The 14984-nt window shown below is 43.6% G+C and overlaps 1 protein-coding gene across 3 annotated transcripts in view; it reads right to left on the reverse strand.

The window, feature by feature from the left end:
* LOC124722889 (calcium uptake protein 3, mitochondrial-like) overlaps positions 1 to 14984 on the reverse strand; it is a 636966-nt gene that overhangs the window by 125511 nt on the left and 496471 nt on the right. The gene's annotated exons all lie outside the window — the stretch shown is intronic.

Raw genomic sequence — 14984 nt, forward strand, 5'->3', positions numbered from 1 at the left:
TATTAAAAAATTGACTTAACCATTAGGATATAAAACTGAGGCTGCAAGAATGCAAATTAGGTTACAAATATTCTGGTGATTATTATACGTTACTATATAATGTAGTTTGGGAAAATCTTCGCATCAGGGAATCACTGACAGGCGAGGCTGTTAGATGAACTGCTCCGGACATATACAGCTGAGCCTGCTGATTCGGGGATGCATTCGAGATAAAAAATTTAATTAGTAATAATAAATTACATGCACTTTAAATTTAATTACATATGAACAATTTCTTAAATTATGAACTAAAACAGTGATACATTACACTACAACTTACGTAACAACAGAAGCACTGTTCTAAAACTACTGTATATCGTTATTTTTTCGGTATATGTAAGTAGTCTTTCCTAGCCATTAGACGACAAGCAGTACGTATGAAGCCAATTAATAGAAGTAAAGTGTGTCAATAGTGATCTTGCTCATCATACACTGTGATAATACACTGAAGAGCCAAAGAAACTGGTACACCTGCCTAAAATCATGTAGGGGCCCCGCGAGCACGCAAAAGTGCCGCAACACGACTTGGCATGGACTCGACTAATGTCCGAAGTAGTGCCGGAGGGAATTGACACATGAATCCTGCAGTGTTGTCCATAAATCCGTAAAAGTACGAGGGGGGTGGGGGGTTGGAGTGAAGATCTCTTCTTTACAGCACGTTACAAGGCATTCTAAATATGCTCAATAATGTTCATGTCTGGGGAGTTTGGTCGCCAGCGGAAGTGTTCCTGGATACACTCTGTAGCAATTCTGGAAGAGTGAGGTGTCGCATTGTCGTGCTGGAATTGCCCAAGTCTGTCGGAATGCACAATCGACATCATGATGCTTACATACGTGTCACTTGTCAATCGTATCTACACGTATCGGAGTCCCCTATCACTCCAATTGCACAAGCTACACACCGTTACAGAGCCTCCACCAGCTTGAACAGTCCTCTGCTGACATGCAGGTGCACGGATTCATGACGTTATCTCCACACCCGTACACGACCATCCGCTCGATACAATGTGAAACGAGACTCGTCCGACCAGGCAACATGTCCAATGTCGGTGTTGACGGGCCCAGGAGAGGCGTAAAACTTTGTGTCGTGCAGTCATCAAGGGTACATGAGTGGGCCTTCGGCTCCGAAAGCCCATACCGATGATGTTTCGTTGACTGGTTCGCAGGCTGACACTTGTTGATGGCCCAGCATTGAAATCTGCAGCAGTTTGCGGAAGGGTTGCACTTCTGTCACGTTGAACGGTTCTCTTCAGTCGTCGTTGGTCCCGTCCTTGCAGGATCTTTTTCCGGCCGCAGTCATGTCGGAGATTTGATGTTTTACCAGGTTCCTCATACTCATGGTACACACATGAAATGGTCGTACGGGAAATTCCCCACTTCTTCGCTATCTCGGTGATGCTGTGTCCCATAGCTCGTGCGCCGACTATAACACCACGTTCAAACTCACTTAAATCTTGATAACCTGCCATTGTAGCAGCAGTAACCGATCTAACAATTGCGCCAGGCCGCAGCGCCGTATTCTGCCTGTTTATATATCTCCGTATTTGAACACGCATGCCTATACCAGTTTCTTTGGCGCTTCAGATTAGTATGAATGTTGTCCATAATTTGTCGGTTTTAAGTAACGTACTGTTTCCGAGACCATAAATAGTAATACTGACACCGCCCTCCCCTAACCCACCCACCATCCCACCTGCAATTACATCTCATTGTATGAGAAGTCAGTCTGCTCATCCACACCACTGCTACTTCTTCGTTGTAGCTGGCCGTCAAACATTTAAAGTTTATGCGGTTTAGGAGTGTAAGTCTGACCTTGATACAATACCGAAGCACCGTGATGAAAGTAACGCTGGGATAAATCCTCTATTTTCTACTTTGCGTAGACAAAGCGACGTCGGGACGATGACAAGTGCGCACTCCGGAAGACAACTGCAGCCGGTATTTGGAGCGACTATTTGCGGCCGGTGCGCACGCGCTCCCACCAGTCTGCATCAACATCACGTGCAAGTCACGGGGCCCGCGGAGCGGACGTGTCACCCATTCACACTGCACGGCTACAGAGGGTAATGTTCTGCGACTCAAAGCGCGTACATTTATAAGACGTAACTCGCGTCACAACTGTCTGCAACACATATATAGTAATTCACATTCTGCCGAAAATAAACTGGCGACCATAGGCAACAAACTGAAATGACCCAAGGCCCTGATTACAACTTATCATATTATCACGTAATCACGCTGCAGTTCAAAATGATTGTAGGTTTCCTCCATAGTCTTAAAACATTATGGAAAACGGACTCCAATCCGATCGAATACAGTTCGGCGGCTTTTCACTAAGGATAACCTAGTTCGACAACACAGATGTAACAGTAACTTGATAACGGTGTCAAAATTGTCATGTTTATCAGCAGACTCGGCAGAAGTTAATTACACTGCATGTGTAGGGCGCAGCGAGTAGGCGGAATATGATTGCTGTTACTCAGTTACACTGTGTATTTCAACTCCAACAGTGCGTGGGACCCACACCAAGTGACAGTATGACAAACAGTGGACATAAAGCACACAGAAAGAAGAACAGTCTGAATGTTCTCCGGCCCGTTTATCGATCGAGAGAGAAAACAGAGACGTTGAAATGATTCAGCTGACACACACACACACACACACACACACACACACACACACACACACACAAAAAAAAAAGAGAGAGAGAGAGAGAGAGAGAGAGAGAGAGAGAGAATGCCAAATAGTTCAGGGCGGAATCTGCTAATATTACAAGTATCATCCTCTGCCACGCAGTTTATGGTCATTCGCACAATATAAGTGCCATATAGAGGAGCAAAAAAAAAAGTACTAAAAAGCACTTAGCAGTCAGATTATGTGAACCTCGCGTATGAGGCATTTCACTTCCTCAGCAGACACTACAAAATATGTCTTACATTTTGTGAAACACTATTTATAAAATTCCAAGAAACTGTGACGACATCTGACTGTATACACACACGACTCCGACTTTTTAATGTGAAAACTCTTAAAGATTTTTAAACAAAACAAAAGTTATTAACATTCTACATCGCTATTCTTCATGTCTACATATCTGTAGGCCTCTGCCGCTAGCGGGCTCCAACTGTACCGTATGTCACGGTAGTGTGTAAGGTGACTATGTCGGTGCGTGAGAAACAGTGTTTCCAATTAGAAGAGTTCGTCCAATCATGGAACACCTTTTCCTGGAGCATGACAATGCCAGATTACACACGATGGCTGCGACATCTCCAACTATCCGACGCCTTGGGTTCACTACCCTCGATCATCCTCCATATAGTCCCAACTTGGCCCCATCCGATCTTCATCTGTTTCCAAAACTTAAGGAAAACCTTCGAGGACTTCAGTTTGATAGTGAAGAAGCGGTGCAAGCGGGGGTGAAGTTGTGGATCCGTCAACAAAGTAAAACATTCTACAGTGACGGTATCAACAGATTGGTCTCGTTGGGAGAAAGGTGTTCGTCGCCAGGGTGACTATGTTGAGAAATGATTACGTAAACATGAGTACATATGTAGAATTTTTTTATTTAAAAAGCTTTAAGCTTCGATATCATTACTTTTCAGCGTGGCCTCATGCTTACTATCCACTTATTACAATCTTAAAAAAAAGAGATATTATGATACACGCAGAGGCGCAAAGACGGTCAATCTTCCCGAGCGACACTTGCCAATCGAATAAAACGCATTGTCAGGCTGAGGGCACATGGTACATGCAGCAGATATATTCTGCCATACACTGAATATCGGTTATTGTAAGGAAAAACAGCGGATCGATGCGGATGCCCAAGTGCTATCTGAGCTGGGCGTATGCGGGGATGCTGGCAGCGTTTCCAGAAACGTGGCGCGGACCGCGTGCACACATCACGTGTTGCTCATGGACTGCCTCGCTGCCAGCCGGCCGCTTACCGTCACATGACTGCTGCCTCCGCCTCAGCTTATTCCGTACCTACTCCATCACCGTTATTTGTGTAGAAATGCTAAGATCCGCCCTCTTATATACAACGTATCAAGAGCCTCTGCGTGATGCACTAGCATAATACGCGTACACATAAGAAACGTAAACTTTTTCGCCGGGTTCCTCCACTATATCCTTTGTCATTAGTCTTCTGACAAGTTTGATGCGGCCCGTCACGAATTCCTCTCCTGTGCCAACCTTTCCATCTCAGAGTAGCGCTTACAGCCTACGTCCTCAATTATTTGCTGGATGGATTCCACTTTCTGTCTTCCTCTACAATTTTTACCCTCTACAGCTTTCTTTAGTAAAATGGAAGTTATTCCCTGATGTCTTAAAAGAAGTGCTATTACCCTGTCCCTTCTTCTTGTCAGTGCTTTCCATATATTCCTTTCCTCGCTGAACCTCCTCACACCTTACCTTATCAGTCCACCTAAGCCGGCCGGTGTGGTCATGCGGTTCTAGGCGCTACAGTCTGGAACCGCGCGGCCGCTACGGTCGTAGGTTCGAATCCTGCCTCGGGCATGGATGTGTGTGATGTCCTTAGGTTAGTTAGGTTTAAGTAGTTCTAAGTTCTAGGGGACTGATGACCTAAGATGTTGAGTCCCTTGAGTCCCATAGTGCTCAGAGCCATTTTTTAAGTCCACCTAATTTTCAACATTCGTCTGTAGCAGCACATCTCAAACTCTTCCGATTCTCTTCTGTTCCGGTTTTCCCAGAGCCCATGTTTCACTGCCATCCAATACTGTGCTCCAAACGTATAGTCTCAGAAGGCCTATGTCAGATACTAGACTTCTCTTTGCCAGGTATGTCCTTTTTGCCAGTGCTAGCCTGCTTTTTATGTCCTTTTTCCTCCTTCCATCACGGGTTATTCTGCTGCCTAGGTAGCAGAATTCCTTGTCTTCATCCACTTCGTGATCCCCAATACTGATGTTAAGTTTCCCGCAACCCTCATTTCTGTTACTTCTCATCACTTTCGTCCTCCTTCGGTTTACTTTCAATCCATATTCTGCATTAATTAGACTGTTCATTCCACTCAACAGATCTGTAATTCTTCTTCCCTTTCACTGAGGGTAGCAATGTCAGTCAGTGAATCTTATTACTGTTATCCTTTCACTTTGAATTTTAATGATGGTCTTGAACATTTCTTTTGTTTCCGTCATTGCTTCTTTGATGTATAGATTGAACAATAGAGGCGAAAAACTACATCCTTGTCTTAGACTCATCACCACAGCAAAATTAAGACACCAAACTTCCGACTCAAATGAGAAACTAGAAGAACTGTGGATAATATTGTTCTGTAGTCTGTTGAATATATCACCGGGTCATTTCCCTGGAATCTTCTTAAGAAAAGTAAACTAAAGGTGGCAGTCTTGAAAGTGCTACAATCATTTATATAGCACGAAGAGTGAAATACTACATAATCTATTTTGTATCATCTATTCAGTGCGTCATGTATCGAAGAAGTCTGTGTCGTAACCAGTCAATCTCAAACACTACATGTTCACTAATGTAGAATTTAGCATGCCTGATGACAGTAAGAGTCCAGACGCTACCATTAACAAGACACTGCAAATTCTGAGGAGATACGCTGATTCATAACCGCTCAATTTCCCCCGAAAACTCACGGAGATTGGACAATGGTACGGCCGTCTCCGTCGATGGCGTCCGAACACAGCTCAGTAAGTGAAACCCGTCTCCTATAGACATGTTATGTACTCGTACGCGTATGAATAAGCATTTGCATATCTCAAAGAACATATACCCACTCTTCTGTCTGCTGTAGTAGCTTCATTTTTGCTTGTAAACTGCAAAGGCGTGTCTTAAGCTCGCGACTTAAACTATGAGACTAGCAAGCAAATATCTTTTAGTTAGTAGCGGAGAATGAGTTAGCCACACCCCGTATGGTTGTTGGACAAAGGGTACACTCTTTGCATTGCCTGCTGCCATGAACATGCAGTGGTTTCCCTGCTGGGATGTGTTTAATCATTTGGTATAGACCCTTGTCTTGTGATTTTGAAACGGTCACATTGAAGAGACGTCGTCCAAGAACATAGTGAGATTGTTGCTTCCTTGCATGACCTTTGCGTAGTTATACGTTACATGGTTTTTATGATTTATGTACACGAGACACTCTGTAATTAGTTTCTCTGTTCGGTTTAACAACTTGGTTAGAATTGCAAGACGCCAGGCCCTCTGGCCTCTTCATGCACTTATGAAGAGCCATCAAACCAGCCTATCTTGCATTTTTAAAATCTAAATTTGCATACACGCAAATTAAAGCCATGTCGCTACCATATTTCACTGTCATGGGAAGTAGGTAACTGGATGCTACATAGCGGTATGTGCATGATCGGGAATAGGATGCATGCCTATCGTAATTCTATTCATTTCACACTGGAGACGAATGGGCACTTTTGGGCTGTGAGGAGGCCAACCGCTCACAATAGCAGTAAATGGTCAGAAGGAGTGGGTAACATTCGGTCACTGGGAATTGCGGACAAAGTCCCGACCCACCCATGGCTGGCGGCTCTTCTTTTGGCGTCGGGTCTCAGAGGTCAGAGCCATTTTTACAATGACTGGGGCAGTTTTCTCACGAAAGCCGAATATTTTGGGCAGGACCGCGCCAGCTGAGGGCCACGGCTGTATTGTTGTTTGGGACTGCTCGGAGAAATAGTCACCGAGCTCCAGGGGGTAGCCGACAGAAAGACACGACGCGACACGTAGCACCCCAATTATTATATTCTGTTGACTCCCACCGCCAGACAGCTTCTCGCGCAAAGTCCTGGCGGAGGCTGTGATGGGCTGCTGATCTATTATATCAGCACAACTATTACATCAGCACACGTTTGCACGTACCGACGGGGATTGGCGGGACGGTACGGTATTGACGCCTAGGTTGACGGAGTACAGTACTGGGACTCTCGAGGAATTTATTGTAAGGCCATAATTGGCGAAAGCTTTATTACCGACTATTAGTCGAGTTCTGGCAAAGCGAAGCAGTCGATCCCTGAGCGCGGGGCGGAAGAGAATTTTGAGAGAGTTGGTTCCTGGCCGCCGCAGGAGTCGGTCGCGTACTTTCAGTTAAGGGTCGCACGATAGCAAACACGTGGCTAATTACCAGAATACGTGGGATTCAGTATCCATTTCCTATTCATTTATTTGAGTCTGTAAGTAGTTTATCCCACTGCTTTTCCACTCATTAAGAGAGCTGATACGAATAGAGGATAGTCCGCATCTCGTGGTCGTGCGGTAGCGTTCTCGCTTCCCACGCCCGGGTTCCCGGGTTCGATTCCCGGCGGGGTCAGGCATTTTCTCTGCCTCGTGATGGCTGGGTGTTGTGTGATGTCCTTAGGTTAGTTAGGTTTAAGTAGTTCTAAGTTCTAGGGGACTGATGACCATTGATGTTAAGTCCCATAGTGCTCAGAGCCATTTTTTCGAATAGAGGATTATTTTTCTGCTTTGGTAACTCTATGGTCATGTTAAGTCACGTGGTCCGTTGAAGGACACACTTATGTAAGAGATGAGAATTTTTAGCCTCTTTCTGCATAACATACCCACGCTTATTCAGTATTCACATAATTTGCGACTTTTATATAGTCATTTTCCACTCCTCTGATCTTTGATTGCCGGCTGTTGTGGCCAAGCGGTTCTAGGCGCTTCAGTTTGGAACCGCGCGACCGCTACGGTCGCAGGTTCGCATCCTGCCTCGGGCACGGATGTGTGTGATGTCCTTAGGTTGGTTAGGTTTAAGTAGTTCTAAGTTCTAGGGGACTGATGACCTGAGAAGTTAAGTCCCATAGTGCTCAGAGCCATTTGAACCATTTGATCTCTGATTAAATCCTTACACGTGCTCACTTCAGAAACACGTTCGCGAAGGAAGTACATTCAGTTTCATTGTACTTCAAGGTGAAGTAGAAGGATCTACCTTCAGCAAAGAAATTATTTTTAAATGCAGTTTTCAGTTAATAAGGTAAACGTCTGGTACAATAGAACATCAAGTCACGTGGCTGCAGTGAAGAAGAGATCGAGATTTAGCTACCACTGGAGCTCATTTTCAGTTTATTAGGAGTTGTAGGATATCGTGCAACTGTGCAAGTCCATTTGCACTGTACGGATTGTTCCTACAGGAAGTGATTCGACAACACAGATAGGGAGAAGGTAGATGATATTTGTTGAGAAGTTTAAGGTTTCAAGTTATCTTTCTTTTGCTTATGTTAAATCCCCCTTTCATTATTCTGTTCCGCTATGAGAAAGTTTCTGGTCATTAAAAGATATACGGTAAAAGTTAGATCACGTTGTTATTCATTTATGGGTCACATTTTATTTAGAGAGAATGTTTCGGAGTATTAAAACAGGGGCCATAGTATATTATGAACTACTGGTTGCAGTTTGAGGTAGTGACCTGCAAGAACACACAAACTCTTTCATGTCAGCGAAGCGTTGCCCAGATCAGTCAGACAGATTGGGAACGATGTGAGTGGTGCATTATCATGTTGAAGTTACAGGGAGCTTGTGAGTTTCCACAGTCGAAGCACCGAACGCAACTACCTCAAAATCTGTACCATGCAAACCACTGTAAAGTTCGTGGCAGAGGGTACTTCGCACAGTATCACTAGGGCTGCTTTCGATTCCATCTGCGTATGGACCGCGGGAAGGGTGATTGCTTAAGCGCCTCTGTGTGCGCTGTAATTAGTCTAATCTTCTCATCGCGGTCTCAACGGGAGCGATAGTCAGGGGAGTTTTACTACTCATATATTCCTAGATTTCCCGGTTAACCCTGGAACACTACACGGGGAAATATGTTACATTGTTACTAAACCATCGAAAATCTTACTGCTTCGTATTTCACTCAAAGGAAGTCATAATTCACAGTTAATTACAATTATAAGGTCTCCAGTGGCATGTCACACAAAAAAGCACAAAATATACTATTTTACACCCTATAATGCCAACACCAGATTGCGGGGGAACCGCGAATTGGTACCAACTGCAAAATTTTACAATACTAATACTGATTCTTGAAACGTTGTAAGCAGGCTTCCGCGAGACGGTTGGCGTCTATCAGTTTAGGTTCTTGTGCATCCCCACGACGCTCACACACGGGTCAAACAAACCTCCGAACATTCGTGCTGCCGATCGTTGTATACGTTCAGTATTCCCTAGTCCTATTTGTTTTGGTCGCACACACGCATTAGCAATATTCTAGGTAGGGTCGCACGAGTGTCTTGTAAGCAATCTCTTTTGTAGACTGGTTGCATTTTCCTAGTATCCTACCAATTAATCCAAGTCTGCCATCTGCATTACCTTCGATTGAGTCTATGCAATCATTTCACATTCCTACAAATGTTTAGACAGGTATTTATATGCGTGTGTGAAGCTCTTGTATGTGGAAAAGTAGAAGTTGTTCCGTAAAATGTCGGATCACTTGGTACACAAAAGTTCTTGCACAACCCTGTTGCGTGAATCAGTCCTTAGATCAAAGATGCCATTCCAAGTTCAACGCGGTGTTGTTTAAACTAATCCTCAGGATGTTGAGTATTTATGTACACACGAGCGTAGCTTAACAAAACAACAGTTTTAGTTAACTGATTTCACTAGAATAAAACTAATAGGAATCAATACAAAAACGAAAGGAGCTAGTACTTTGCCCTGTGGATGGCAGTCAACATTTGACGACGTTGGCTGAAATAGTGAACGTGTGAGGTTTTAATACGGATCCTCAGAATACAGCGAAATGGATGAGACTCCGACCGCGAAAATAAAACACAGCGTGGCACCGAGGGAAAGAAAGCCCACATGGATGATGAATGCTAACTTGCGGACTCGTGCAAAAATTTATAGGGCCAATAAATCTTCGCTCTTCTGTTCCGCATACGAATACAGACACATTCGTGTCATTTTAATGCTATTTTCAGATTACTTTATGGCCACTATAAACACTGTTACATTTTTTCCAAAAGACCGTATTTCAAATACACCATTATCTAAAATGCAGTTCGAAGAATGTCAGGGGTGCGCTGAAAGAAAGAGTGTAAAATCCATATCGTGTATCTCAAGCTGCGTTTTCCAATGCGAGCTTACTGCCGTGGAAGACATTATGATGATATACGTTGTAATAATTTTATTTTCGGCATTCGTATCCGCCAGCAGTAATGGAGGCTGTAACGCAGTTTGAAGTCAACCATTAAGAAATATTCCACTTTCAGAATTTACCGACTGTACGCTAGCAAATATTGCTGCGACAAAATATGTCCATTATGTAGAGAAACACTCACAGCTGCTATATAAGTTATTTTGACATTTACAGCTCACCTGGCAGCGACTTTTACCGTGACAGAAACTCCATAATTTATAATTTTATAGCAACAATACTGCTAGGAAATACTTCCCCGCACCGCTACTCTCTGTGAATAAAACAAATCTCTTCTTTGACATTTGTTCAGCTAAAGTATGCAAAAGAAAAACATTGAAAACCAACTGTGCTGTTGCAGAAAAATAAAATACTAATGTTTATCAAATGATAAAACTAAGCATTAATCTTCACTGTGCAACAACCACGACACGAACTAACAGGGGCTTCAAAAAACATACAGACCCAATTGAAGAAATACCGGCGATTTATTTCTCCATGATGAGATTTGGGATTTCGCTTATGTACAAGAGACTTGAGGCAGTTACGTCTTTAGCATTCTTCCATCAGCTATATTTCGAATACTGTGTTGACAACAAATGGTGCAATCAACAGCTTTTTCTTCCTGTATGAAGCACATCTTATACATTCTGGTACAAACATCGTTAAATCGTGTACACAGCTACAGTGCAACATTCAGCATGTGATCGACTTGCCCATATCTCATACTATCACAAAGATGAATCATAAGAAAAAGTTCATGCAGTTTTAAGGGAAATTATTTTGAACATCAGAGCAGATACAGAAAACATGTGAAAATAAAATGACCTGCTCGCATTTATGACTCATTTACTACTACATTCCATGACAGCGACTGGGAGAGCTTGGATTGCAAAAGATACGTTGCAGCAAATACAATATACTGTCGAATTTCTGGTAAATACTCACATTGCAAAATATCATATCGAGTACAATTACTACTGACGTCGTAGTTTCATTATGAGAAGGCTTTTCATGTTATACATTCAATAATCAGCTTCTTAGCAGAAGGAGTTACGAAGGTGACACATCAAAGGCAGCAAATACTTTTCATTATGCAAATGTGATAGAAAATTTTATTAATTTTGGACTACACACACACACATACCTTTCCGATCTACTTCGAGCTCAACGGAAGTCCAGCAGCGCTCACTAAATGCTAGAATGATCGCAGAACAAAGAAATCGACTGAGATTGTGTGCTAATTAATCAGATATAATAGATCCATTGATCCTTTGAGTGGCCCACTCATATGGAAATTATTCGTTGCAAGATTTGGCGAGGATGGGGCTCTTAAGAAACTCAGACATCAAGTTTAATAGGGTACGTACGTGGTCTTGTTGCAACATAAAGCCTAGAAAAATTCGCACCTGATGATACTTTTAAGGTGTTTAAAATACGATGCAGGGACGACAATGGACCTTAGCGGCGTCAAGCGCTCCGCCATACCGCTTTAGCTCTCTACACCTCTGCCATTGGTAGAGGATCAAGACGTAGTCTGCAGTGACGATTTCAGCGTTACCTACTTGCTCAATGCACCGAAACATTTCTTCACACACATCAATATGTCACTTTTTACAATCTTTCAAATCGTTTGTAAAATAAGAGTATATATCGTGTGTACGGAGGTGTGCTGAAAAATGAGTAAAATATACAGCTGCTGTAGTGTCATCCGTTGTTACTTCACGGGATCCATCAAGATTTTTTCTTTTTGTGGGGGGGGGGGGGGGGAGATTTTAGGGCGCAAAACATCTAAGGTCATTAGCGCCCAGTATAGAACCACAGAATGCTGGGACCGCGAGGGTAAAAAAAAAAAAAAAACAAAAAAAACAGTTTCGAGGCCGAATACAGAAAGGAAGAAAAACATATAAACATATCTAAAACGTCAAGACGTTACAGAAGAGTATCTAAAAATCTAAAAGACGTCGACAAGACATTGGAGTCACCAGGTAGAAATCAAATCTCTTTTGTCAAGTCGACCAGGCTGTTGGGAGAGGTTTGACTTCTCTGAGTTTGTTCCCATGAAGGGAGCACCAATGGTCATGCCAACGTGCGTGATACGCCGATAGAGAAAATTACGAATATCTTGGGAGGGAACAGAGTAAAAGGCGGACCGATCGAGATGGACTGCGGCCTTGGCAGCAGCATCAGTAGCGTCATTCTCAGGCATACCAACATGGCCAGGAACCCACATGAACATCACTTGGGCTCCCCCATCCGGGAACAAATGGAGGCAGTCCTGGATCGGTCGAACGATGGGGTGGACTGGATCTGGATCATCCAGATTCTGAAGGGCCTGAGGGAGTCAGAGCAGATCACACAGCGAGTGAGCTGGTGCCTCCGGACATAGTGAACAGCCTGATAGAGGGCACAAAGCTCTGCGGTAAAAATTGTGCACTGGTAGAGAAGCCGGTATTGAAACTTATCATCCCTGACGACAAAAGCACAGTGGGCGGACTTGGAACCATCAGTGTACAAGAATAAGCTATCGGCAAGTCGTGAGCGAAGTTCGAGAAATTTGCAGCGATAGGTCAGCTCGGGAGTTGAAACCTTCGGGAACGAGCTGAGGTCAAAACGAACACAAACCTGTGGCTGAAGCCAAGGTGGTGAAGGCCTCTCACCCATTCGGAAAGTAGCAGGAAGTGTGAACTGCGGCTTCTGAAGCAGGTGACGAATGCGGATGCCGGGAGGCCGCAGAGAAGAAACGTACATCGTATTGGCGGTCAAGAATGTCATCAAAAAAAGGGTCAAAGGTTGGGTGGCCTGGCATGAAAGAACGCCGACACGCATACCTACTGAGTAGGATGTCGCGCCGGTATGACAGTGTCAGTTCCATCAAGATGGCCTCAATAACTGCAGTCTTTTCTGGTACCACAATGGAGGGACAAAGGACGAGAAACACAGTCGTTGGATGTCAAAGTATTCGCGAATTTTCGGTTCCATTCATAGACTTATTTCTATGACAACCATGCACCGCTATTCTGGATCTTTATTTGCGATGAATTTAAATATATTTTACACTTTCAATATGCACGAGTCAAATATTAGATCACTGTTCGCACCTGGTGCAGGTTATTAGTGGGGCAGCCATCTTTACATTGTTCCCATCTGGCATTTAGGCTACCGATCTGACGAAATATTCCTAAAAGTTTGGTCTTATGTAGTCAGTAAATGGGTCTATGCTAGCTATTGCAGTCGGTCAGTCATTATAGTGGCAATGAAACGAAAGATGATAGAAGGCTGAAATAATCAATTTTGTCTTCAGCAACTGTTTCATTGCGAAAGATCGTATAGCGATTCCACCTTGTAATTAGCACCAGAATGCCGAAAGGGCAGTTACTGGCATAAGCGATTGTGGCGTATAAAATATTCTAAAATAGTGCAACGAAGGTAAAGCCTACAGACATGGTGAGACATCATTCTAAACAGATCATATAAACCTGCTCGCCTTGCAGCAGCAGTTACTGTATGTTTCTGGAGCAACTAAGGTTCCAAGCGATTAGAAAAAGCACAGCTGAATCCCGTTTCTCAGAAGGGTCATCGGACAAACGCACTTAATAATTAACTTACATCAGTGATGCCAGTCTGCTGTAGAATCATGAATAAGTTTTATGCTCCAGTTTGGAACACTAAGACCTCTTCTGTAGGCATCAACACGGATTCCGAAAACCTGCCGGCCGGGGTGGCCGCGCGGTTCTAGGCGCTACAGTCTGGAACCTCAGGACCACTACGGTCGCAGGTTCGAATCCTGCCTCGGGCATGGATGTATGTGGTGTTCTTAGGTTGGTTACGTTTAAGTAGTTCTAAGTTCTAGCGGACTGATGACCTCAGAAGTTAAGTCCCATAGTGCTCAGAGCCATTAACCTCGCCCAGTTGGTCGGTAAGATTAACGGCACATAGGTTGACACCCTGTATCTTGACTTCCGGAAGGCAATGTTACAATCCTACACTGTTTTTGAGTGAACGAAATTCGAATTTACGAAATCTCGGGCCAACTTTCTGACTGGATCCAGAAATTCCCAGCAGATAGAACTCGACACGCCATTCTTGAAGGAACGAAATGAAAAGATGTAAACGTAACTTTGAGATTACTTTATGGGTACGTTATAGGATCGTTACTGCTAAGAATATATATAAATATTTAAATGATTACGGTCCGAATATCCGTGATGTTTGTGGACGATGCTGTTGTCTAGTAAAAGCTCGCAACGCCCTAGGACAGTGGCAATATGGAGTAAGACATACAGGGAATCGAAAATTGGTACTGTTAACCCTGAACGTAAATAAATGTAACGCATTTCGCATAAACAGGCGAAGCGACCCATTACTGTTCAATCGCGCTATTGGCGAAAACTCAATTAAAACAGTAACTAGCCGGCCGCGGTGGTCTCGCGGTTCTAGGCGCGCAGTCAGGAACCGTGCGACTGCTACGGTCGCAGGTTCGAATCCTGCCTCGGGCATGGATGTGTGTGATGTCCGTAGGTTAGTTAGGTTTAAGTAGTTCTAAGTTATAGGGGACTGATGACCACAGATGTTAAGTCCCATAGTGCTCAGAGCCATTTGAAAACAGTAACTACCATAAAATACAAATTTGTAAACGTGCAGAGCGACTTTTAAAGTGAAACTACCATCGGCAAGTAGTTGTAGGAAAAGCTGATGAAAGAATCTTAAGTTTAACCCATCCAAGGAAGAAGTGGGTTACAACACACTTGTTCGACCGATTATTGAGTATCGCTCGTCAGTGTGGGAACCTTACCAGGTAGGACTACTACAGGTGATGCTA

Source organism: Schistocerca piceifrons, chromosome X (genome assembly GCF_021461385.2).
Source record: "Schistocerca piceifrons isolate TAMUIC-IGC-003096 chromosome X, iqSchPice1.1, whole genome shotgun sequence".
Lineage (NCBI taxonomy): Eukaryota > Metazoa > Arthropoda > Insecta > Orthoptera > Acrididae > Schistocerca > Schistocerca piceifrons.